Genomic DNA, 23,844 nt, shown 5'->3' on the forward strand with positions numbered 1-23,844 from the left:
AATCACTCACCATTGTAGTTTGTTTAACAGTAGCGATACTTAGGTAAAGCTGTTCCTTAGTAGTTCTTATATCCATTGTCTGTTTCCATTTATCAATGATCTTTGGAATATTTTCCTCATTAATTTTATCAGTAATTTTTTTATATATATATTGGAGATCTTATAATTTCATTTTACATCATTTAATACAATATTTTTATTATTCACATTCGGTGAGGCTCTATCTACTGTTTTAAAATAAGATTTAATCTGTGTATAATGTAGATATACATTATACACAGACGACGCCCCCTGCAGACTCGCGGCCAATGGGCCACCAGCATGGGGGTGTCAATCAACCCGATCGTACTCGATCGGGTTGAATTGTGGTGATTTCTCTCCGCCTCATCATTTAGACCGCTGCTTCATAACTGCTGTTTCTGGCGAGTCTCAGAGCTTGATAAATGGGCCTTTATCTTTACTATTCTCACTACATAAGTCTCCTATTTATTTCGGAATGGATAATTATTACCCATTGGAAATCTAGGATAACCATTAATTGGTATATATCGTGAGTATTTATAATTCACTCCAAGATATCTATTAATAAGCTTCCATGTTGACAGACAGTCTCGATATACTATATGTGTCTTAATATTTTTAGGGATTTCAATAATCTCTGCGTGGGATAGATATGGTAATGATATGGGCATAATCAATTTTTTTTCCAGTTTCATATTAGTATATTTTTCTTTTCCTGTAAGCCATTCGATATTATATCTTGCAAGTGCCGCACAATTATAATATTTAATATTTGGCATACTCCATCCTAATTTATTGGCTGACATTTGCAATTTAGAAATACTAATCCTGGAGTTATTACCTTTCCATATGAAATTTCTAATCGCTATATTCAATATTTTAAGATCTTTATTATGTATTCTTAAGGGCAACATATGCACAGGGTATAACAATCTAGGAAGGATGGACATATTTATTACATGGACTCTACTTGTCAAGTTTAAATTAAGATGTTGCCATATTCTAAGATCTCTAACTATCTTTTTAATTAAGGGTGGGAAGTTCACATTGTATATTCTATTAGGATTATTAGATATTTTTATTCCCAAATATGTCATACAATCCGTCACTTCTTCAAAGATATATATTTTTTCCTTTGATTTTTTTTATATAACCATAATATCTGAGATTTCTTGATATTAATCTTATATCCTGAAATATCTCCAAATAGCAGAATACTCTCTATAATTTTTTCAATATATATTTCTGGGTCGGATATAAATAGTAGCAGATCATCTGCAAATAGACCATCTTTAGATGTGTTTCTCCTAATAGAATACCTGATGTATTTTTTTTATAAGATGTATGAGTGGCTCTAATGCTAAACTGAAAAGGAGCGGGGAAAGGGGGCATCCCTGCCGTGTGCCTCTATTTAATTGGAATGATGTAGATGTATAGCCATTTATACACAGATATGCGTCTGTTGGAGTATAAACTGCTTTGATATATTCAAGAAATTTACCCTTAATATTTACTCTCTCCAAAGTATAGAATAAATTATTCCATTCAATCCTATCAAAGGCCTTTTCAGCATCAAGCGATAGCAGAAAGGCCTCCAATAGGATGTCCTGGTCATCTCTTTGCCAGAATTTATGGATAACATGTAAAATATTTCTAATATGTTTTACCGATGATCTTCCAGTCATAAATCCCACCTGTTCTTCTGAAATAATATGTGGGAGTATATTGTTCGATCTATTTGCTAATATTTTCATTAATATTTTATAATCAACGTTTGTTAATGATATTGGTCTATATGACTGTGGTTCTAATTGGTCCTTCCCAGGTTTCGGTATAACTACCATGTTTACAATTTTATACAAGGACGATGTTACCTCTTTGACCTCATATATTGCTTCGAAATACATGACATAGGGGGTCTATAATTTTCAAATCTATTGCCTTATAGTATTATATCCTCTATCTCCAAATTGTTAAACAATGATAGTATTATCTTTTTTTCATAGTTATATCGTGATTTATCTTTTCTTACTGTTTTCCTATCAACTATTGGGTTAGGAGTAACATTGAGTTACATTGAAATCTCCCAACATTATAACCTTATATTGGGGGGTTTTTTGCAACAGTTTCTGTACTTTATTCCAGAACTTGTTATCTTGTTGGTTTGGTCCATATATATAAGTGCATTTCTTATTGAATAAAACTGCAACGCCCCCTTTACTGAAATTACATGGGGTGGCAATTACCTCTCCAACCCACCCAGTTTTAAATGAATCCATTTCTTCCTTTTTCAAATGTGTCTGTTGTAAAAGAGCTATATCTGGATTATATTTTAGAAGCTGTTTATTGACCATCTTCCTCTTGATTAAGGAAGTAATGCCACCCACATTCCAGAAAACGTGAGCTCAGAAGTTTTCAGGTTCTAGATAACACCCTAAAAAAGAAAGGAGGGGGGAGAAAAAAAAACAAAACTAAATTAAGCACCTAACATCTTACAATATGCTCCATAGATGCATAAAAAATACCCCAGTTAGCCATTTAGTCTCTAAAGTTACATTTAATCCTTGCAGGGTACAATAAAAGTGCTTCCAAGCCTGCCTATAAAAATTTTGTGCAATAGGGTGACAACTCCTTTCTTTTATTAGATGTCTCTACTGAGAAATAATTTCTGTTTACTAATGTCTAATGAATTTCTTTTAGAAAGGATAAAGTATGAAGCAATGTTAGCACTTCCCTTCAGGTGCTCGCTGCCAGCCCTGGTTCTTCCAAACCGTGTATAGAAGCAGAAAATGTTGAAAGTGGCGGCACTGTGTCACCTCTAGGTAACCAAGCTGCCCACGTCCTCTGAGTCAACCTTGTTGCTTTCACCTCCAAAATAAAATAGCTCACAATAGTGTAGCAGATTTCAGACAATGTGGTAGGCGCAGTTAAAATAAGCCTTTTATTAAAATCATCACAAAGGTGTCTTCAGGTTCTATTTAAAATACAGCTCAACGCGACTCTGGATGGCCAACCACATGCATATTATTCCTGTGGTCTCTGTTCTCTAATTTTTCTACTTTGTTTTTTAATTGTAGAATTTTACCCTCATGAGCTTGAGAGGTTTGTTCAATATTGTGGAAGCCATCTTCTATATCTGAAAAACAGGACTCCATAGCCATCATTCTGGCAGAAAACTGCCTTACTTTAGCTGAGAGCACAGTAAAATCATTCCTTAAAGGATCGAATTGAGAGTAGGGAGTTCAAATTTTTTTTAGACAATAATTGTAGTTCAAAATTGCTATTTACAGAAGGAGACAGCATCTAGTTTCCCTTTAGACCAGGTTACATACTGTGATGAGAGTGGGAAGTGATGTCACCGGATGGGGGCGAGGCTTAGGCCCGTTTGTCTGTGTCGGAGTTACTATGTGAGATCAATGCTACCAGATGTATATTTCCATGCTCTGCAATAAAATAGCATTGTACCCTCTTTGCTGTGTCCTGCATCTCATGACATGGTGTCAGAAGTTCTTGCCTGCGCTTCTGTTTCCTGATTGATGACGATGTCGAAGTTTACCCCACCTGAGCCTTTTGATTTTTCTTAGCCTGCAGCTTGGCCCACATGGCATCAGCGGTTTCAGCGCTTCAGGATTGCTTCCAAGCTGGACAAGGAGAGTGGTGAAGTACAAGTTAATTCTCTTTTATACTCTATGGGGAAAGATGTGGAGCCAGTGTTCAATGCCTTTACTTTCCAAGAAGGGGAAGAATTTGACTTTTAAATAGTTATGAATAAACTCAGTGCCCACTTTGTGCCCAAAAGAAATGTGGTTCATGAGAGGGCTTGTTTTCACAAATGTGCTCAGCGTGTGGGAGAATCTGTGGAGTCATGTGTGCGCAGCCTGTATGAACTAGCTGAATTCTGTGAGTTTGGTGTTGCTAAAGAGAAGCAAATCAGAGACAGAATAGTCATAGGAATTGCAGATGCTGAAGTCTCACTGAAGCTACAGTTAGAGTCTGATTTAACATTAGATGGGGCTATTAGGATGGCCCGCCAGAGTGAACTGGTGAAAAAGAAAAAGTGCTGATCTGAGGTCTGAGAGTATTGTGGATGAATTGCAGCAGTACAGGAGAGCTGCTAGTAAAAGGCACAGTGTGAGTGGTAGACCTAGGGCAACAGATAGGCCCAGAAGTGGATGGGTGCAGCATGCCCGATGCTCATGGTGCAACCGTGCCCATGATCAGAGTGTCACATGCCCTGCTAAAGACAAAAGATGTAGAAAATGTAACAGAATGGGCCATTTTGAAGTAGTGTGTAAAACTGAATATATTAAGGAGATGCAGGTGGATAGCGACCAGGAGGGTCAAGAAGTGTCCTTTGTAGGGTCTGCTGTTGAACGGCCGGGTTCAGAAGATGATTGCAGGGTTACTCTTACTGTAATGGGAGCCAAAGTTGCCTTTAAGATTGATACAGGAGCAGACATCACTGTAATGTCCCTTGCAGCATTCATAAAACTGCCTCGACAGCCCCAGCTGGCAAAAGACACAACAAAAGTCCATAGTCCTGGTGGCCGCATTGATTGTGCGGGGGAAATTTCTTGCCAGCTGCGAGTACAAGCAAAGGAAATTCACCATGTGGGTGCATGTGATTAGAGGTCTGTGTGTTAACAACTTATTGAGCAGAAAAGCAGCCTGTGGTTTGGGCCTAGTAGCCAGAGTGAATGAGATCTCAGAAGATATGTTTGGTGAATTGGGCCTACTGAATTGCAACCCAGTCCATTTTACACTTAAAGGGGACGCAGTCCCATACAGCTTACCACTCCCCGTAGAATTCTGTTCCCGCTCATGCCTCAAGTGGAGAAGGAGCTTCTGCGTATGAAGAATATGGGGGTTATTGAAGAGGTTGTTGAAGCAACTGACTGTTGTGCCCCCATTGAGCCTGTTGCAAAGAAAAATGGGAAGGCACGCATCTGCGTTGACTTGAAAAGGCTGAATGAGGCGGTGAAGAGAGAGAGAGATATGTGCTGCCGACACTTGAAGACATAGCTCCGAAATTGGCTGGGGCGAAGTTCTTCTCTACATTGGATGCTTCTAGCGGCTTCTGGCAGATACCTGAGAAAGAAAGAAATGAGTTCTCTCCTAAGAGACCACGTGGGCATGGCAGTCGTCATGTACGACATCTTGGTGTATGGGTCTACATTGGAGGAACATGATCAGCGATTGAGCTGTGTACTGCAGACTATCTGTCAGGGTTTTTTCCCTGTTGTGTTTGCCATGTGCTGCTAGCAGCCATTTTACTCACCTCTCTTCCTGACTATGGTGCATTGTGGGGGATGCTGCTCATTTCCTGCACTTCCTTTTATGGCCAGACTGGTGTGCATCATCCATGTGAGACAGGATGCAGTCTCAGAATTGTGATGTCATCACTTATTATTTAAAGGGCCTCTGTTCAGTATGCTTTGCCTTTGCGTTGTCTCAGAATTGTTTGTGAGAGTTCCTGTGTATTACCTGGCTGCCTGACGTCCTTCCTGGTTCCTGATCCCTGGCTTGTTCCTGACTCTGCTGTTTTCCTTGTTCCTGATTCCGGCTCGCCTGACTATTCGCTTTGGCTCCTGACTCAGCTCGTCTGACTACCAGCTCTGGTTTTGACTCCTGGCTTGTTATTTGACTTGTGGACTTTTTATTATTTGTTGCTAATAATAAAGGTGTGATTATTTTTGCACTTCTCGTCTCAGTCTGATTCCTGGCACCCTGACATTACGCAAAAGCCTTGAATCCTGATGCTGCTAATTATCCTGCCATCATTTCCAGAATGGATGTACAGGATCACCGCTTGGATCAATTTGCACTAGCCCTGCAAACCCTGCTGACTCGTACTGCACATTTGGACCAAAGTGTCCCTCAAGTTATGGCTGCTTCTGTTTCCGCTGCTGCACCTATGCCTACCAGAAGCATGTCCGGTTCTGCACCTCTATCTCAGCTATATGGAGGCGATCCTATTCAGTTTTTGAACCAGGTGGGCATTTACTTTGAGATGTTACCTTAGGTGTTTCCCTCTGACAGAGCTAAGGTGAGATTTCTCATCTCGTTACTCTCTGACACAGCTCTTGCCTGGGCTAATCCCTTGTGGGAGACTAATAAACCTGTGATTTTGAATTACCCTGAATTTGTGGCCTCCTTTCAAAGGGTATTTGATGTTTGGCTTGCTCCTCCTCTGCTGCTAAATGACTCATGTCCATTCAGCAAGGTACAAGATCTGTTGCTCAGTATGCTTTTGAGTTCCGTATGCTTGCCGCAGAGGTAGGTTGGAACAATGAAGCCCTTGTTGTCACCTTCTTTCATGGGCTCTCTGATGCGATTAAAGACGAAGTTGCTGCCAGAGATTTACCAGAGGATCTCGAGGCATTGGTGTCTTTTTTGATCCTAATTGACATCAGACTCAGAGAGAGACCCTCTTTCAAGGAGCGCTTGTTGTAGCCTCCTGTTCCGTTGTCTCCTACATGTTCATTCCCACCCATGCCTCCCTCTCCTCCCATACCTCCTGGTCCCGAGTCACCAGGTACTGCTGAGCCGATGCAGTTGGGATTCATGCATCTCTCTGCAGCGGAGAGGGCCTTTAGGAGGAGGGAGGGGCTCTGCCTCTATTGTGGGTTACAGGGCCACCTTTTGAAGTCTTGTCCTACACGGCCAGGAAATGCTCACACCTAAGGTCCTGTCTGGGGCAGACCTTGGGTGGTTTATCCTTGTCCCCGGAACCGCTTAAGGAGAAACCTTTGGTCACGGTTGTCCTTTCCTGGGTGGACTCCTCCATAGTCACTTCCATAGTCACTCAGGCTCTTGTTGACTCCGGAGCTGCAGGCTATTTCATTGACAGTGCTTTTGTATCAAAGCACTCCATTCCTGTTTTGCCTCGGTCCGTTCCGCTTGCTATTGAGGCCATTGATGGCAGGCCCCTTCAGCCCGCACTCGTTACTCATGAAACTGCTCCGTTGTCCATGGCTGTTGGGGCTCTCCATTTTGAAACCCTCCAGTTCCAGGTGATAAACTCTCCACATTTCCGGTTGTTCTGGGTTATCCCTGGCTCCAAAAGCACAATCCCAGTCTCGACTGGCGCAGGTCCGAAATTTTGTCGTGGTCCCCGCAATGTATTTCCACTTGTCTTCGGAAACCAGTTTAAGTCTTGTGCACTTCTTCGGTATCTCAATTGCCAGAGAAGTACAGAGAGTTCCAAGACGTGTTTGACAAGGTGCGTGCCGGTACGTTGCCTCCTCACCGGTCTTACGATTGTGCCATAGACCTGCAACCCGGAGCCATTCTTCCTCTGGGCCGGGTGTACCCTCTGTCTGTTGCAGAGAATTGTGCTATGGAGGAGTATGTTGCCGATGCTCTGTCGTGGGGGATCATCCGCAAATCCTGCTCTCCTGCAGGGGCTGGCTTCTTCTTTGTGAAGAAAAAGTGTGGCGAGTTAAGACCATGTATCGATTATAGGGGTCTTAATCATCTTACCATTAAGAATGCTTACCCTATTCCGCTCATTACGGAACTCTTTGACCGCCTCAAGGGAGCTACGGTCTTTACTAAACTTGATTTGAGAGGATCATACAATCTCATTAGGATTAAGGAGGGCCACGAATGGAAAACAGCATTTAACACCAGGAGCGGGCATTATGAGTATCTTGTATTGCCCTTTGGCCTATGTAATGCTCCTGCTGTTTTTCAGGAATTTATTAATGATGTCCTACGAGATATGTTGCAACAGTGTGTTGTGGTGTACTTAGACGACATCCTCATACACTCACCCACACTTGAGGCTCATCGTTCTGATGTTACACGGGTTCTTCAGAGACTACGTGAGAACGGCCTGTTTTGTAAACTCGAGAAATATGAGTTCCATCAGACTCAAGTAACCTTCCTAGGTTATGTTATCTCCATTGCAGGGTTCTCCATGGATCCTGACAAGTTATCTGCAGTTCTGCAGTGGCCTCGCCCAGTTGGTCTTCGGTCTATTCAAAGTTTTTTGGGGTTCGCCAATTACTATAGAAAGTTTATTAAAAACTTTTCTTCCTTGGTCAAACCTATCACAGACATGACCCGTAAAGAGAGTGATCCACTCCATTGGTCACCTACTGCCATTAAGGCCTTTGATAGTCTTAAGACTGCCTTTGCTGCTGCTCCAGTTCTGGCTCATCCTAACCCTGTCCTGCCTTTTGTTCTTGAGGTCGATGCGTCTGAGACTGGAGTAGGTGCCCTCTTGTCTCAATGTCCTACGCCTGACGGTTCCTTACATTCGTGTGGTTTCTTCTCTAAGAAATTGTATCCAGCGGAGTGCAATTATGAAATTGGTGACAGGGAATTACTGGCCATAATTTTGGCACTCAAGGAATGGAGGCATCTTCTCTTACTGACCACAAGAATTTAACTTATCTATCTGAAGCAAAATGTTTGTCGCCCCGACAGGCCAGATGGACGCTATTTTTGTATCGGTTTAATTATGTGGTCTCCTACCTGCCTGGTAGTAAGAATGTTAGGGCTGATGCCCTCTCTCGACAATTTTCACCTCTTTCCAAGGACGAGTTTGTACCTACTCCTGTTATACCTCCTGACCATATTTTGGCTATCATACGTACTAATTTGACTTCTCCCTTGGGGGAGGAGATCCTGGCTGCACAAACCAATGCACCTCCTGAGAAACCTAGTGGTAGGTGTTTTGTTCCTGAGAATCTTCGAACTAAACTTTTGCACACTTACCACTATCCTAAAGCCGCAGGTCACCCAGGCAAGAACCAAATTATTTGGTCTGTCACTCAATTCTGGTGGCCAGGTCTTCGTTTTGATATTGCTGCGTATGTTGCCTCCTGCTCAGTTTGTGCACAGAATAAGACTCCTCGACATCTTCCTGTGGGTCTTCTTCAACCTATTGCTAATGGTGAGCGTCCTTGGACACATATTTCCATGGACTTCATTGTCGAGCTCCCTGTTTCCAATGGCAATACTGTTATCCTTATGGTGGTTGACCGTTTTTCTAAAATGTCACATTGCATTCCCTTAATGAAGCTGCCTACCGCTCGGGAGCTTGCTTCGATTTTTGCCCGGGAGGTCTTCCATTTACATGGGTTACCCAAGGAGATAGTGTCGGACTGGGGTAGCCAGTTTGTCTCCAGATTTTGGTGTTCCTTTTGTGCTCAAATGGGGATCCAGCTTTCCTTCTCGGCATATCACCCTCAATCCAATGGGGCTGCGGAACGGTCTAACTGTCTCAGATCACCACAATAATTGGTCTGAACTGTTACTTTGGGCAGAGTTTGCTCATAATAGTGCTATTAATGCTTCCTCCAAGTTATCCCCGTTCATGGTGAATTATGTTGCCCGATTCATTCATGTCTCAGGGTATTCCGGCTTTGGAGGAGCATCTCCGCCAACTCCGTTCCACGTGGGTGCAGATTCAGGATTGCCTTCATCATTCTATGCAGCGCCAAAAGTTCCAGGCTGATCGTAGGCGTCTGCCTGCACCTTCCTACCAGGTTGGTGAGATAATACATTAGCTCCCCATTATGTTGGTCCTTTTCGAATACTCCGACGGGTTAAACCTGTGGCCTACGCTCTTGACCTTCCTCCTGCTATGTGCATCTCCAATGTTTTTAATGTCTCCCTCTTGAAACCATTGGTTTGTAATCGGTTTACCACTGTGTTGCCTCATCCCCGTCCTATCTTTGTTGACAACCATGAGGAGCAGCATTATTGACTCTCGTATGTCCAGGGGCCGTGTAAAGTATTTGGTTCACTGGAGGGGCTATGGTCCGGAGGAGCGTTCTTGGGTTCCCTCCTCTGATGTTCATGCTCTCGCCCTCCTCCGTGCCTTCCATGCCTGTTTCCCCAATAAGCCTTTTGTCCTCCCATGGGGGAGGGGTCGTTGAGGGGAGGGTACTGTCAGGGTTTTTTCCCTGTTGTGTTTGCCATCTGCAGCTGGCAGCCATTTGTCAAGGGTATGTCAAGGGAACTGAAATTTAAAGAGCTTAAATAAGATTGTAACATCAGGTGCTTTAGAACCACAACTGCTAGGATATGACACTATTAAATAGGGTGTATTGTATTAGTGAATAGTATGGGATACACATGGTGATCCTGCGCAACAATGTATTACTCAGTAATCACACAATACAATATTAATATACAGGTGCAGTTTCCCACATATCCCCTATGGCTGCCACATGTGTCAGGGTTGACACTGTGGAAGGAAAAAATAAAGCAGCAGGGGTAGTTGAAAACAATCCTGATATAAGAGTTGTATGCAGTGTGATGTTTATAACATTCAGACTCTTGCAAGAGAAAACAAAAAATGGCTGCCACACAGTGAGAAAAACTTATGGAAGTGAGAGGATCAGAACAAATAATATTGGCACTCATATAAGTTTAGATTTGTTTTTTAGGAGAGTAAGGCAAAGATACAATGTTCTGCGGTAGCTCAGAGGATCAAACTAGAGCAGTGCTTACCAAGCAGGAGCGCCAAGCAAAACTCGCCACAAGCTGAGGGAGTGAGCAGAGAATAGGAGCTGCTGCTATCAGCGGTAATGTGAAGCTGGCGGATGACGTCACCACGTTCCCGTAGAACACTGCTGTGAGCTGACAGGCAAGGAGAGCGGTAGCTGGAACCGGAGTGCGGCAGAGAGATAAAGCAGAGTCCTCTCAACTTTAAATATAGAACACAGGAAAAACGATAAGTTGCCTTAAAGTAAAACAAGACAACAGAGATAGGAGTTTCAATGTTAAGTTTCTCAGGAGTTCAGAGGTTTGTGAACAGCGTTCACAGGATGGCATAGGTTCACAGAGGATCTAGGAAAGATTACTGCAATACTAAGCAATGAGATATCATGAGGAGGAGCCTTAAATAGGGAAAGGAGTGAGCCTGCACTGGGTCTTAAAGGTACAGTGGTTATGTGATACCTGACAGAATCCCCCCTTCAAGGAGCCACTCCGGGGCTCAAAGCTTCGGGCGATCTGGATGTCGCTGATGGAAAAGTGTAATTAAACGTGGAGCCGAAATGTTGCAAGCTGGTCCCCAGGAATCCTCATCGTGCGAGTATCCTTTCCAATGAATGAGGTATTCTAAGTGACCACGTCTAATTCGTGAATCCAAAATAGTGTGTACCTCATACTCCACAGTAGGGTCTATAGTAACTGGTGGTTGCACTACCGAAGCAATGGGGTCTCTAACTTCTCTGTAGGGCTTGATAAGCGAGACGTGGAAAGTTGGATGAATTTTGAGGGTAGTTGGTAATTTGAGACGTATGGCATTAGCATTTATGGTACGTAATACTGGGTATGGACCGATGTATAGAGGAGACATCTTTTTTGAAGGAGTATTGAGACGTAAATGTTTGGTGGAGAGCCAAACCAGGTCACCTTCCTTATACTGAGGAGGAGGACGTCTACGGCGGTCATAATACCGTTTGTATACTTCTTTTGCGCTGTTTATAGCAGATTCAATAGTTTTGAAGTTAGCTGATATGTTGTCAGACAACTCATATATAGTGGGGGATGATGTGGCAGAGTTTTGAAATAAATGGAAGTTTGGGTGAAAGCCGTAATTTGCAAAAAATGGTGTGATACCAGTGGTGGAATGGATAGTATTGTTGTAACAAAACTCTGCATAGGGGAGGTAATCAGACCAAGAATTTTGGTTGTTGGAACAATATAATCTTAGGAATTGTTCTAACCATTGATTACATCTCTCGGTCTGTCCATTGCATTGGGGGTGATAGGCAGTTGTCAGTTTCCTTTCAACTGAGAAGGTCTTGCAGAATTGGTGCCAAAGTTTACTAGAGAATTGAGTTCCTCTGTCACTGAGTATAGATATGGGTAAGCCATGTAGTTTAATAACATGTTCAATGAGCAAGTGAACTGTCTCTAGAGCAGTAGGAAGTTTGGGGAAAGCAATAAAATGAGACATCTTCGTGAATAGATCGACAACCACTAATATAGTATTGTTTTTTGATGATAGAGGTAAATCCACGATGAAATCTAGGGCAATTTCAGCCCAAGGTTTCTTTGGAGTTGGTAAAGGTAAAAGGAGACCATAAGGGGAATGTTTATCCCTCTTGGAAACAGAACAGGTTGCACAAGAGCTTACATAATTTCTGACATCGGCAGAGATGGTTGGCCACCAGTGGGTCCTATTTGCCAATTCCTGCGTTTTGCGCAAACCTGGATGACCAGCTAAAAAGCTGTCATGAATAGATCGGAGAAATGAAGGTCTAAGAGTAGGAGGGACATACAATTTTGTGTCATGAGTATAGAGACCTTGAGAGTTCTTTTGTAAGAGTTGTGATGGTTTTGTGGAATCCAAAGTTTGTTCCTTTTTAAGTAAGGGTGTCATATCCGTTGTAAAAGAGATGAAATTGTTTTCTGGAATCACTGAGCGAAGGGTTGGTGGAGAACTGGGATGGCCTCCAATTCTCGAAAGGGCATCGGCCTTTTGGTTTTTTGTTGCTGGTCGGTAGGTTATCAGAAAGTTGAAGCGTGAAAAAAAAAGATTCCAGCGAACCTGTCTGGCCGAGAGTGTTCTAGTGGATTTCAAATACTGGAGGTTTCTGTGATCCGTATAAATGAGTGTTGGCACTGGAGTGCCTTCAAGAAGGTGTCGCCAATGTTCTAAAGACAGTTTTATAGCTAAAAGTTCTTTATCACCAATAGGGTAATTTTGTTCTGCAGAGTTTAGAGTTCTAGAATAAAAGGCGACAGGATGAAGGGGTTTTTTCAAACTTTCTCTCTGTGAGAGAACAGCTCCAATAGCATGGTTGGAAGCGTCTACCTCCAGTACAAACTGTAAATTAGGATCAGGAAAACGGAGTATGGGAGCTGAAGTGAACATCTGTTTAAGTAAATCAAAAGCTTGTTGTGCTTGTGGGGTCCACTTAAACGATGTATTTGCTTTTGTCAGCGAAGTGAGAGGTAGAGATATCTTAGAGAAGTTTTTGATAAACTTGCGATAAAAATTCGCAAAACCCATAAAAGATTGAACCTGACGTACGCTTTTTGGTATGGGCCAGTTTAAGACTGCTTCAACCTTTTTGTTTTCCATACAGATACCTTTGGGAGAAATCTCATAACCGAGAAAGGATATAGACTGTGTATTGAAAAGGCATTTTTCTGCCTTGGCATATAAGTGGTTACCTCTTAGTCTAGAAAGTACTTGTCTAACATGAGAGATATGTTCTTCAAATGTTTTGGAGTAAATTAAAATATCGTCAAGATATATAACAATGAAAATATCTAAAATATCTCTAAAGATATCATTGATGAGGTGCTGAAAAGTTGCGGGCGCGTTACAGAGCCCAAAAGGCATGACGACATATTCGAACAAACCGTAACGGGTTCGAAATGCCATCAGCCACTCATCGCCAGCTCTTATACGGATGAGGTTATAGGCACCCCTCAAATCCAGTTTGGTAAAGAATTTTGCGCCCTCTAACCTCTCTATTAACTCAGGAATAAGGGGTAAGGGGTAACGGTTTTTTATAGTAACCTTGTTAAGTTGACGATAATCGATAATGGGTCTAAGAGTACCATCCTTATTTTTCACGAAGAAAATTCCTGCACTAGCTGGAGAGGTAGAGGGGCGAATAAAACCCTTCTTAAGGTTTTCGTCTAGGTAAGTCTTTAAATGTAAGAGTTCTGGATTGGATAGAGGATAGATATGCCCTGTAGGGATTTCAGACCCTGGAATGATCTCTATAGGGCAATCATATTTTCTATGGGGTGGTAAGTTTTCAGACTCTGCCTTACTGAAAACATCTGCAAAGTCCTGGTAAACAGCAGGGATCTGAGGATCCTCAGGAAGTGCAGATGTATGAAGAACAGTCGCAGGGAAACAAGTAGACAGACAAAACTTTGAATTGAAATCAAGTGTAAGTGAGTTCCAATCTATTTGGGGGTTATGAGTACAAAGCCAATTTATACCTAAAACAATAGGTGCAATAGGAGAGGGAATGATATCAAAAGTAAAATATTCCCTATGATGGTCGGTGGAGGTGATAAGTAAAGGGATAGTCTGATATTCGACAGGACCAGTGGGGATAGGAGTACCGTCAATACCTCTTAATAAGACAGGAGACTTCTTTTTGACTACAGGTATTTTATTTTTTTGAGTAAATACACTATCAATATAGGAAGCTGTTGCTCCCGAATCAATGATCGCGGTAGCGTTGACCCGATGGGAGTCCCACTGCAAGAGAAGAGACAAGTGTAAGTATGGATCAGGTAAGAGCTGAGTGGTACAACAAAAAGGTTGAATGATAGTCTTACCCTTGTTCTGTTTCTGCAAGGATGGGCAATCTCTAACAGTGTGACTGTCGCAGGCACAATACAAACATAAGTTGTTGGCCCTACGCCTGATCTTCTGCTCGGAGGAAAGGGGGCCTTTAATGAAACCTATATCCATAGGTTCGGAAGAAGATTTACTCACAGCAGGTATGTTTTGTTTTTTAGGATAGCTATCATGGTAGGAGCGTTCCTGTTGTCTCTCTCTAAGGCGCCTGTCGATGGTAATACTGAGAGACATCAATTCTTCTAGGGTTTGGGGTAAGTCAGTGCGAGAGAGCTCATCTTTTATGCCATCTGATAGGCCCAACCTAAACTGATTTCTCAGAGACAGGTTGTTCCACTGTGAGTCTTTGGCCCATTTTTTAAAGTCTGTAATATAGTCTTCGACTATTCTTTTCTTCTGTTTTAAGTTTCTCATAGCGTTTTCTGCGGTGAGCTGTTTGTATGGATCTTCGTATAGGGTACCCATGGCAGTAAAGAAATTTTCTAATGAATTAAGAATCTCATCGTTACTTTCAAAATAGGAGTTAGCCCAGGTGCGTGGCTCACCCCTCAAATAGGAAATAACAGTTAATACTCTAGCTCTATCATTTGGATAGGTATGGGGTTTCAAAGAAAACATGAGCAAACAGGCATTCTTAAAATCCCTATATTGAGAGCGATCACCATTAAATTTCTTTGGAGTACTAACCTGGGGCTCCAGTAAGGGGACCCTTTTATCCACAACATCCCGGATGTAAGTTTTCATAGTATCATTCTCCACTTTGAGGGTATTCAAGGCCTCTGTAAGCAGATCAACCCTCTGAGTGAGGTTCTGAATATGTGTATTCATCCCAGCTGGGTCCATGTTAGTGGGCTTAGTATTATGTCAAGGGTATGTCAAGGGAACTGAAATTTAAAGAGCTTAAATAAGATTGTAACATCAGGTGCTTTAGAACCACAACTGCTAGGATATGACACTATTAAATAGGGTGTATTGTATTAGTGAATAGTATGGGATACACATGGTGATCCTGCGCAACAATGTATTACTCAGTAATCACACAATACAATATTAATATACAGGTGCAGTTTCCCACATATCCCCTATGGCTGCCACATGTGTCAGGGTTGACACTGTGGAAGGAAAAAATAAAGCAGCAGGGGTAGTTGAAAACAATCCTGATATAAGAGTTGTATGCAGTGTGATGTTTATAACATTCAGACTCTTGCAAGAGAAAACAAAAAATGGCTGCCACACAGTGAGAAAAACTTATGGTAGTGAGAGGATCAGAACAAATAATATTGGCACTCATATAAGTTTAGATTTGTTTTTTAGGAGAGTAAGGCAAAGATACAATGTTCTGCGGTAGCTCAGAGGATCAAACTAGAGCAGTGCTTACCAAGCAGGAGCGCCAAGCAAAACTCGCCACAAGCTGAGGGAGTGAGCAGAGAATAGGAGCTGCTGCTATCAGCGGTAATGTGAAGCTGGCGGATGACGTCACCACGTTCCCGTAGAACACTGCTGTGAGCTGACAGGCAAGGAGAGCGGTAGCTGGAACCGGAGTGCGGCAGAGAGATAAAGCAGAGTCCTCTCAACTTTAAATATAGAACACAGGAAAAACGATAAGTTGCCTTAAAGTAAAACAAGACAACAGAGATAGGAGTTTCAATGTTAAGTTTCTCAGGAGTTCAGAGGTTTGTGAACAGCGTTCACAGGATGGCATAGGTTCACAGAGGATCTAGGAAAGATTACTGCAATACTAAGCAATGAGATATCACGAGGAGGAGCCTTAAATAGGGAAAGGAGTGAGCCTGCACTGGGTCTTAAAGGTACAGTGGTTATGTGATACCTGACACCATTTTACTCACCTCTCTTCCTGACTATGGTGCATTGTGGGGGATGCTGCTCATTTCCTGCACTTCCTTTTATGGCCAGACTGGTGTGCATCATCCATGTGAGACAGGATGCAGTCTCAGAATTGTGATGTCATCACTTATTATTTAAAGGGCCTCTGTTCAGTATGCTTTTCCTTTGCGTTGTCTCAGACCTGTTTGTGAGAGTTCCTGTGTATTACCTGGCTGCCTGACGTCCTTCCTGGTTCCTGATCCCTGGCTTGTTCCTGACTCTGCTGTTAACCTTGTTCCTGATTCCGGCTCGTCTGACTATTCGCTTTGGCTCCTGACTCGGCTCGTCTGATTACCAGCTCTGGTTTTAACTCCTGGCTTGTTATTTGACTTGTGGACTTTTTATTATTTTTTACTATTAATAAAGGTGTGATTATTTTTGCACTTCTTGTCTCAGTCTGATTCCTGGCACCCTGACACTATCAGAGAGTCCGGACTGAAGCTAAATAAAGAGAAATGCCATTTTAGGAAAGCTGAGTTATGTTACTTTGGGCATATCATCAATGGGGATGGCATTAAGCCAGACCCCGAGAAAATTTGTGCTATTGAACAGATGAAAAGTCCTTCTGATGTACATGAGCTGAGACAAATATTGGGCCTTGTAAATTATGTGGGCAGGTTCCTTCCAGATTTATCCACAATACTGCACCCTATCACAGAGTTGCTAAAGAAAGATGTTGCCTGGGTCTGGGGACCTTCACAGGAAGAATCTTTTATGCAGGTCAAGTCCCTGCTGGGGTCTGCCCCAGTGTTGGGGTTCTACGACCCTTCCAAAAAGACTGTGGTTAGTGCTGATGCAAACAGTTATGGGTTAGGGGCCGCCCTCCTGCAGTTGAATGAAAACAAACTACAGCCCATCGCCTACTGTTCCCGTACACTGACGGCTGCTGAGTCAAAATACGCTCAAATTGAGAAAAAGTGCCTGGCTGCAGTTTGGGCCTGTGAGCGCTTTCAGCGTCACCTAGTGGGTTTAGACTAATTTAGTCTGGTGACTGACCATAAACCGCTAGTCCCTCTAATCAACTCCTATGATATTGACAAAACACCCCTAAGATGCCAGAGACTTCTAATGAGGCTGCTCAGGTTCAACGTTCAGGCAGTGCATGTGCCGGGGAAACAACTGGTTGTGGCAGATACACTTTCCAGGCTCCCGCTGGCTGCTGCTGAAGAGTCTTCAACGGAATCAGATGTGAAAGTGTATGTAGATTCAGTTCTGGCCTCCAAATCCATTTCTTCTGGGAAGCTAGAACAAATAAAGAAAGAGACATATTTAGATACAGATCTTCAAGAAGTTATAAAGTACATAAAAGAAGGTTGGCCCGACAGTCGGGCAGCCTGGATGTCTTTAAGTTCTTACCAGTCAGAAAGGTTGCAGCTCACAGAGCTGGATGGGTTGGTGCTGTTCCAGGACTACATTGTTATTCCTGTTAGCATGCAGCAGGAGATGTTAAGCAGGATTCATGATGGCCACTTAGGCATTACAAAGTGCAGAGAAAGGGCAGCTATGGCAGTATGGTGGCCTGGGATCAGTTCCGACATTGCAAGCCATGTGTCAAAATGTTCCTTTTGCCGTGAATGCCGGCCTACTCAGAGAAGGGAGCCCTTGATTTGAACTCGGCTGCCGGTAGGCCCATGGCAGAAAATAGCTGCTGATTTGTGTGAACTGCACGGGAAAAAGTACCTAGTTGTGATCGACTACTATGCTAGGTATTTGGAAATTGCACCTTTGAATGTAATCACAACTCAAGCCATTATCACTCGTCTCAAGAGCTTGTTCGCCCGGTGGGGCATACCAATGGAGGTAGTGAGTGATAACGGAATGCAGTTCGCTTCCACAGAGTTCAGTTCTTTCAGCAGAGAATATGATTTTGTACATTCCACATCAAGTCCACATTACCCGCAGACCAATGGAATGGCTGAAAGGGCAATTCAAACAACAAAGTTCGTTTTGAAGCAATCTGAGCCGTACCTGGCCCTCTTGTCCTATAGGGCGACTCCCATTCAAGCCACGGGGTTTAGCCCAGCACAGCTGATGCTAGGACTCTAGATTTGCACCACCTTACCCTCTGTGGGTGCCTGCCAGCCAACTAGCTCTATTCCTCAGGACGAAGTACTTAGGAGGGATGAAGAGGCAAAAAGGGGCTATCGATTCTTCTACGACAGGAGACATTCTGTGAGGCCCTTGCAGGAGCTGAATGCGGGGCAAAGTGTCAGAATTAAACTGGATGATGAGAAAAAATGGAAGATGCCTGCTATGGTAATTGGACGCGCTCCAGAACCAAGGTCTTATGTAGTCCTTACTGATGGAGGGACAGTCACACGTCGAAATCGAAAACATCTTCAGCCTGTACCTGAGCGTTTGGAACTGGATGCCTCAGTACCACCACCGGTGGGATCCCCTGTTTTAAGAGGGGTGCCTTCCCCTCAGCAAGATCACAGCGGGGATATGTCTTTGCCTCCAGCAGACTCTCAATCACCTTCTTCTGTATCAGAGGACAGTTCATGTAGAGTTACATCAAGCGGAAGAGTGGTGAAACTTCCGGCCCGATATCGGGATTAACATTAGTTAGAGCAGTGACCGGAAGTATGGTCAGAATAATCCCATGGTCACTGTGGACTAGGCTAGTCTACCCAGATGTTCAAGTCGGGATGTAATTCATGTTGTTTATACAGATATTCTCTTTGACTTGTTATTTGTTATATAATATTTAAAACTGTTGTTGTATACCTTGATATTTGTTGTATTCAATTGGAAAAAAAATGTATGCCTTGTCCTTTGAAAAGGGGGAATATGTGATGAGTGGGAAGTGATGTCACCGATTGGGGGCGGGGTTTAGGCCTGTTTGTCTGTGTCAGAGTTACTATGTGAGATCAATGCTACCAGATATATATTTCCATGCTCTGCAATAAAATAGTGTTGTACCCTCTTTACTGTGTCCTGCATCTCATGACACATACTACTTCTATTTTTCTTCTCTTTATTTTTGACTAGTATGGCTGGAAATTTACTGAGAAAAGGAAAAAAAAAGTGTTTAATATAACAAGGCAAAACAGCCTTCCAAAAGAGAAAAATTGTGAATTACTAAAGGACAATACTGCACTTGAAAAAATAGTGTATAATACTATAAGCCTGTGTAGTATTAAAAATAAAACAACAAAAAGATGTGCTATTAATGGGCAATAAAGCCCATAATAAATAGTGTATAATACTGAGAGGCAATATACCCTTTCCAAAAAAACACAGAAAAAGACACAAAGCAAAGAAAATACAAAAATAAGATGTGCTATTAAGGGGCAGTAAAGTCCTAATAGTGTATAATACTGATATGATAAAAAACGAGAAACTTGTATGCCTGCTCTGAGGCTGCGGACAGAAATCAACCCGATCGAATACGATTGGGTTGATTGTTTGACACCCCCTGCTAGCGTCCAATTGGCCGCAAATCTGCAGGGGGCAGTATTGCACCAGCAGTTCACAAGAACTGCTGGTGCAATGATAAATGCCTAAAGCGTATGCTGTCGGCATTTATCAATGTGCGGCGAACATGATACGCTAATTCGTATCATGTCCGCTCGCACATTGATAAATATTCCCCTTTATGTTTGCTCTGTTGCTTCTAGGCCTAGATATGCAACCAGATTTTTAAACCCACAGTAATATCAAAAACAGATATTAATAACCCAAAAGCATATGCTGCACAAACAACAATTACAATAAGTTACAAATACATATATCAATACTTCAGCAATTTAAGTAAAAATCTGTTCTATAATAAGTTATTTCTTTAAACAACATAAATGGTTTTCATAAAGATACAAGCAACAAGAGTACATAATCCATTAAGATTATAGATCATTTCAGATTGAGATAGAGATCTTCTAGAAGGCTGTAGGAAGTGCTTCCAGTCTACTGGGGATTAAATAGATTTAAATATTGCCTACAAAATAAATCTCCAATACATTCTTTTCTATGAGTAACAGTTGAATTCCTACTGAGGTAGCTTGTGAGTAACGCAAATTGTAAAGCAGACAGAAAATCCCACAAGGATGTCCTTAATAATGTTCCTATCAATAGCTACCTCTTAAGATTTGCATAAAATACCACTAGCATACAAAGAGCACTTTCATTAGAAGATATGGTTAAACATAACAAAAAGAACCCACCTGAAGTCTGCTTTATGGACTGAGGAGAGACATTGAATAAAATGCCAGATTTTTCAAAAATCAACCACTAGCTTCCATTTGAGGTAGATCTATAAATCAGACATAGTTTCTGAAATGCAGTTGTTAGGTCTGAAATCGCTGGGGTACCACTTCAAAATCTTCATAATAATAATCAGTATGTTACACTTAGCACTGGAATTGAGTATTTCACATTCAAGGCATTGGAGAGCAAGAATCAGACATGTGAAGTAAGTCCTGAGAGCTAAGGTGGATATTATACAGTAAAGATATCCTTAGTCGTGTTTTTGCAGTTTAAAGCCTTTAAGTAATATTAGAAAAACAGGCAGGCTTCAAATGAAAAATAGATGAACATAACAGTAATGTTTCACCAATATTGAGGCTATACATCTAATAGAGTATAAAAAATGGAGTGGTTTTAATGACAACACTTAAGTTGGTTTACATAGTTAGCACTGACACGGGGAGAGCGAACTGGGCAAGCTAATTTACCAGCGGGTGAAACTGCCACTTTCTACAGACAAGTTGCATTGTAGCATAGCATGTAACCCTTCTAATTTTCTTATGCCACAAGGGATACGTTATAAACATAGATCATTCTAATCCTATAAGGTTGTGCTAAACTGTGGATTAACCTGTGCTTACGACATCTATATTTTTTCTACTGTCTTAATATATTTGACGGATTGTGCTATCTCAGGTTTTTCCTGACTGGGAGAGATTGCAGTGCTATTTTTTTTTTTTTTTGTTTTTAATAGTACCTTATGAATTGTTCATATTAGTTTAATGGTGGCATGGTCCACAACCTTTATTTTAATATCATTAAAGTGATGGTAAACTCCTCTGTTGGTAAATGACAGATTTCAATTATTTAATATAATATCTATTAAACCGCATTAACATTTTTAACCTTTTATATGCACTTTTATTATAATTTACACATATTTAGAAACTGTTGTAGCGCCGCATCGCTCCTCCCCTTATATTTCCTTCACTGAATACACTAGACGCTTATCTTGTTTCCACCCTCTCTGCACGTCATAGAATTTGCACGCTCCCTATCCTGGTATTTTCAACGCATGCGCATTGTTGAAAATGATGTATACCAAGTAAACATTGAGTCACGAGATTCAATGTTTACTTGGTTACGTCTGAATGTAAAAATTGGTGTGATCAAGTAAGTGAGAGATCAGTCCCTTAGAAAACAAGCAAAAAAAAAGTGACTCATAACGCATGCGTTCTCAAAAACATGCACGCGCAAATTTGTCACAGATTTTGAACGCTCCTGATTGGATGCGCGTCTTGGAAGTAAAATGGGATATTGCACATGCGCATAGCGGCTTGCATAGGAGTAAGCCTGTCTGGCGACAGGCTTGCTGATTGGTACCAACAAATAAACATTGAAAATTACGTCACAGGGGGCTGGAGATGGAACTATAAGACGGACCGAGAAATAAAAGTTTTCTAAGTATTTTTTCATATATTTGATTAGATGAAATTTTGTGTGTGTAATTAATGTAATTAAACAGAATTATTAATATAATCGATTCGTATGGAGTTTACCATCACTTTAATAAACGTTATGTTTTATTTTATTGTAATTCATATTCTCTCTTTTTACATACTCCACACCACAATTTATTGGTAATCCATCCTATAAGTGTGCCCAATAACTGATACCAGTATATAGTAGCTGTTGCGTTCAGAATAAAGTTATTACAATTGAACATTGTAATTTTTCATGACTTAAACTCATGTTTATTTTAATTTTAGAATCGTATGAGAATTAGACATTGCTTTAAGTTTACCATCCCTTTAACGAGACATTAAACCCACTTTTTTGCTTTCATGATTTAGAAAGATCATGCAATTTTTAACAACTTTCCAATGTACTTCTATTATCTAATGTGCTTCATTCTCTTGATAGCATTTGTTGAAAAGCATATCTAAATAGGCTCAGGTGCTGCTGATTGGTGGCTGCACATAGATGCCTTGTGTGATTGGCTCATCCATGTGCATTGCTATTTCTTCGACAAAGGATCTGAATCATGCTCTGTAAGTAAACATGAGGGGCTTAACGGAACATGAAACCCAACATTTTTCATTTATGTTTCATACAATTTTAAACAACTTTCCAATTTACTTTAATTAGCAGATTTGCTTAGTTCCTTTGCTATTCTTAATTGAAGGAGCACTATTGCACTACAGGAAGCAAGCTAAAGACATTGGTTGAATCATTTAGAAAAGGCAGATATGTGCATCCACCAATCAGCAGCTAGCTGCCACTAATGAATTGTTGTTCCTGAGCCTACCTAGGTATTATTTTGATTAAAAGAATAACAAGAAAACAAAGGAAAATAGATAATAAAAGTTAATTTTAAACTTGTTTCAAATTGTTTGCTCTATCTGAATCATGAAAGAATAATTTTAGGTTTCATATCCCTTTAGGTTTGCTGACCAAAAAGCTGAGTTTCGCAGAGAATGTCTGGGCAGGATGGTCTATCCCCCTAGGGAACACAGCCCAAAACAGGAGCTTGGCGTTGGTAAAATTTGTGCACCCTCGTTGCACTTGTTACACATACATCTCCTTGTGGTGACTCCTTCTTCTAGTAAAATAGAACTAGCTTAGTTTACCACAATGATTTTTCGTAGAGTGGCCGAAGCTACTGCACTCAAGCTCCCTCTACACGTTGCATTTCTAACCAAACTGCTGCCATTTTGTGCATTTTCCTGAGCATACATCAGTATGGCTTTATGGATATGTGCTACGTTTTAAAGAAATTGAACATTCAAAATTACACTTTTATGATTCGGATAGAGCATGTAATTTTTCACTTCTATTATATATTTTCGTTCTCTTGGTATCCTTTGTTGAAAATCATATGTACATATCCTTAGCAATAATGCTCTACTGGGAGCTAGCTCTTGTTATTGTCCCACAAGATTTGTTCAGCTAGCTCACACTTGAGCCTTGCTGCTCTAGAATTGACTTTAACTATGTGTTTAACCCATTTTGCTGGGTTAACACAGAGCTATATTAAAACAATAGTGGAATAATAAAATATTAAATCTAGTTGTAGTAATGTTAACCATAGCTATGAAAGCATTTTAAATGAGGGATCTCACTTCACTTTCTAAGACTTGTTAAATGCTGGTGTATAATATGTGACAAATTAAAGAATTAAAATGTTGCTTACAAAATGTCAGTTTTAATGCTTGAAAAAATTGTGTGCACATATTTTCCATGCAGTGATTTAGTTTCTACTGCATAACTAAGTGAAAAATAACTTTAACAATCCTTAGTTGAGGTATGCGCAAAAGCAACACAGAAAACAGAGATCGGTGGATCTCTAAAAACTACCGTGACTACTTTCATCAGTACTAAAATGTTTTCAGTACTGTACTCCATGTCCTTAAATTAGCGATGTATTTAGAACGCAAACATAAGGTGTTTTATGA

This window comes from Bombina bombina, chromosome 10 (genome assembly GCF_027579735.1).
Source record: "Bombina bombina isolate aBomBom1 chromosome 10, aBomBom1.pri, whole genome shotgun sequence".
Lineage (NCBI taxonomy): Eukaryota > Metazoa > Chordata > Amphibia > Anura > Bombinatoridae > Bombina > Bombina bombina.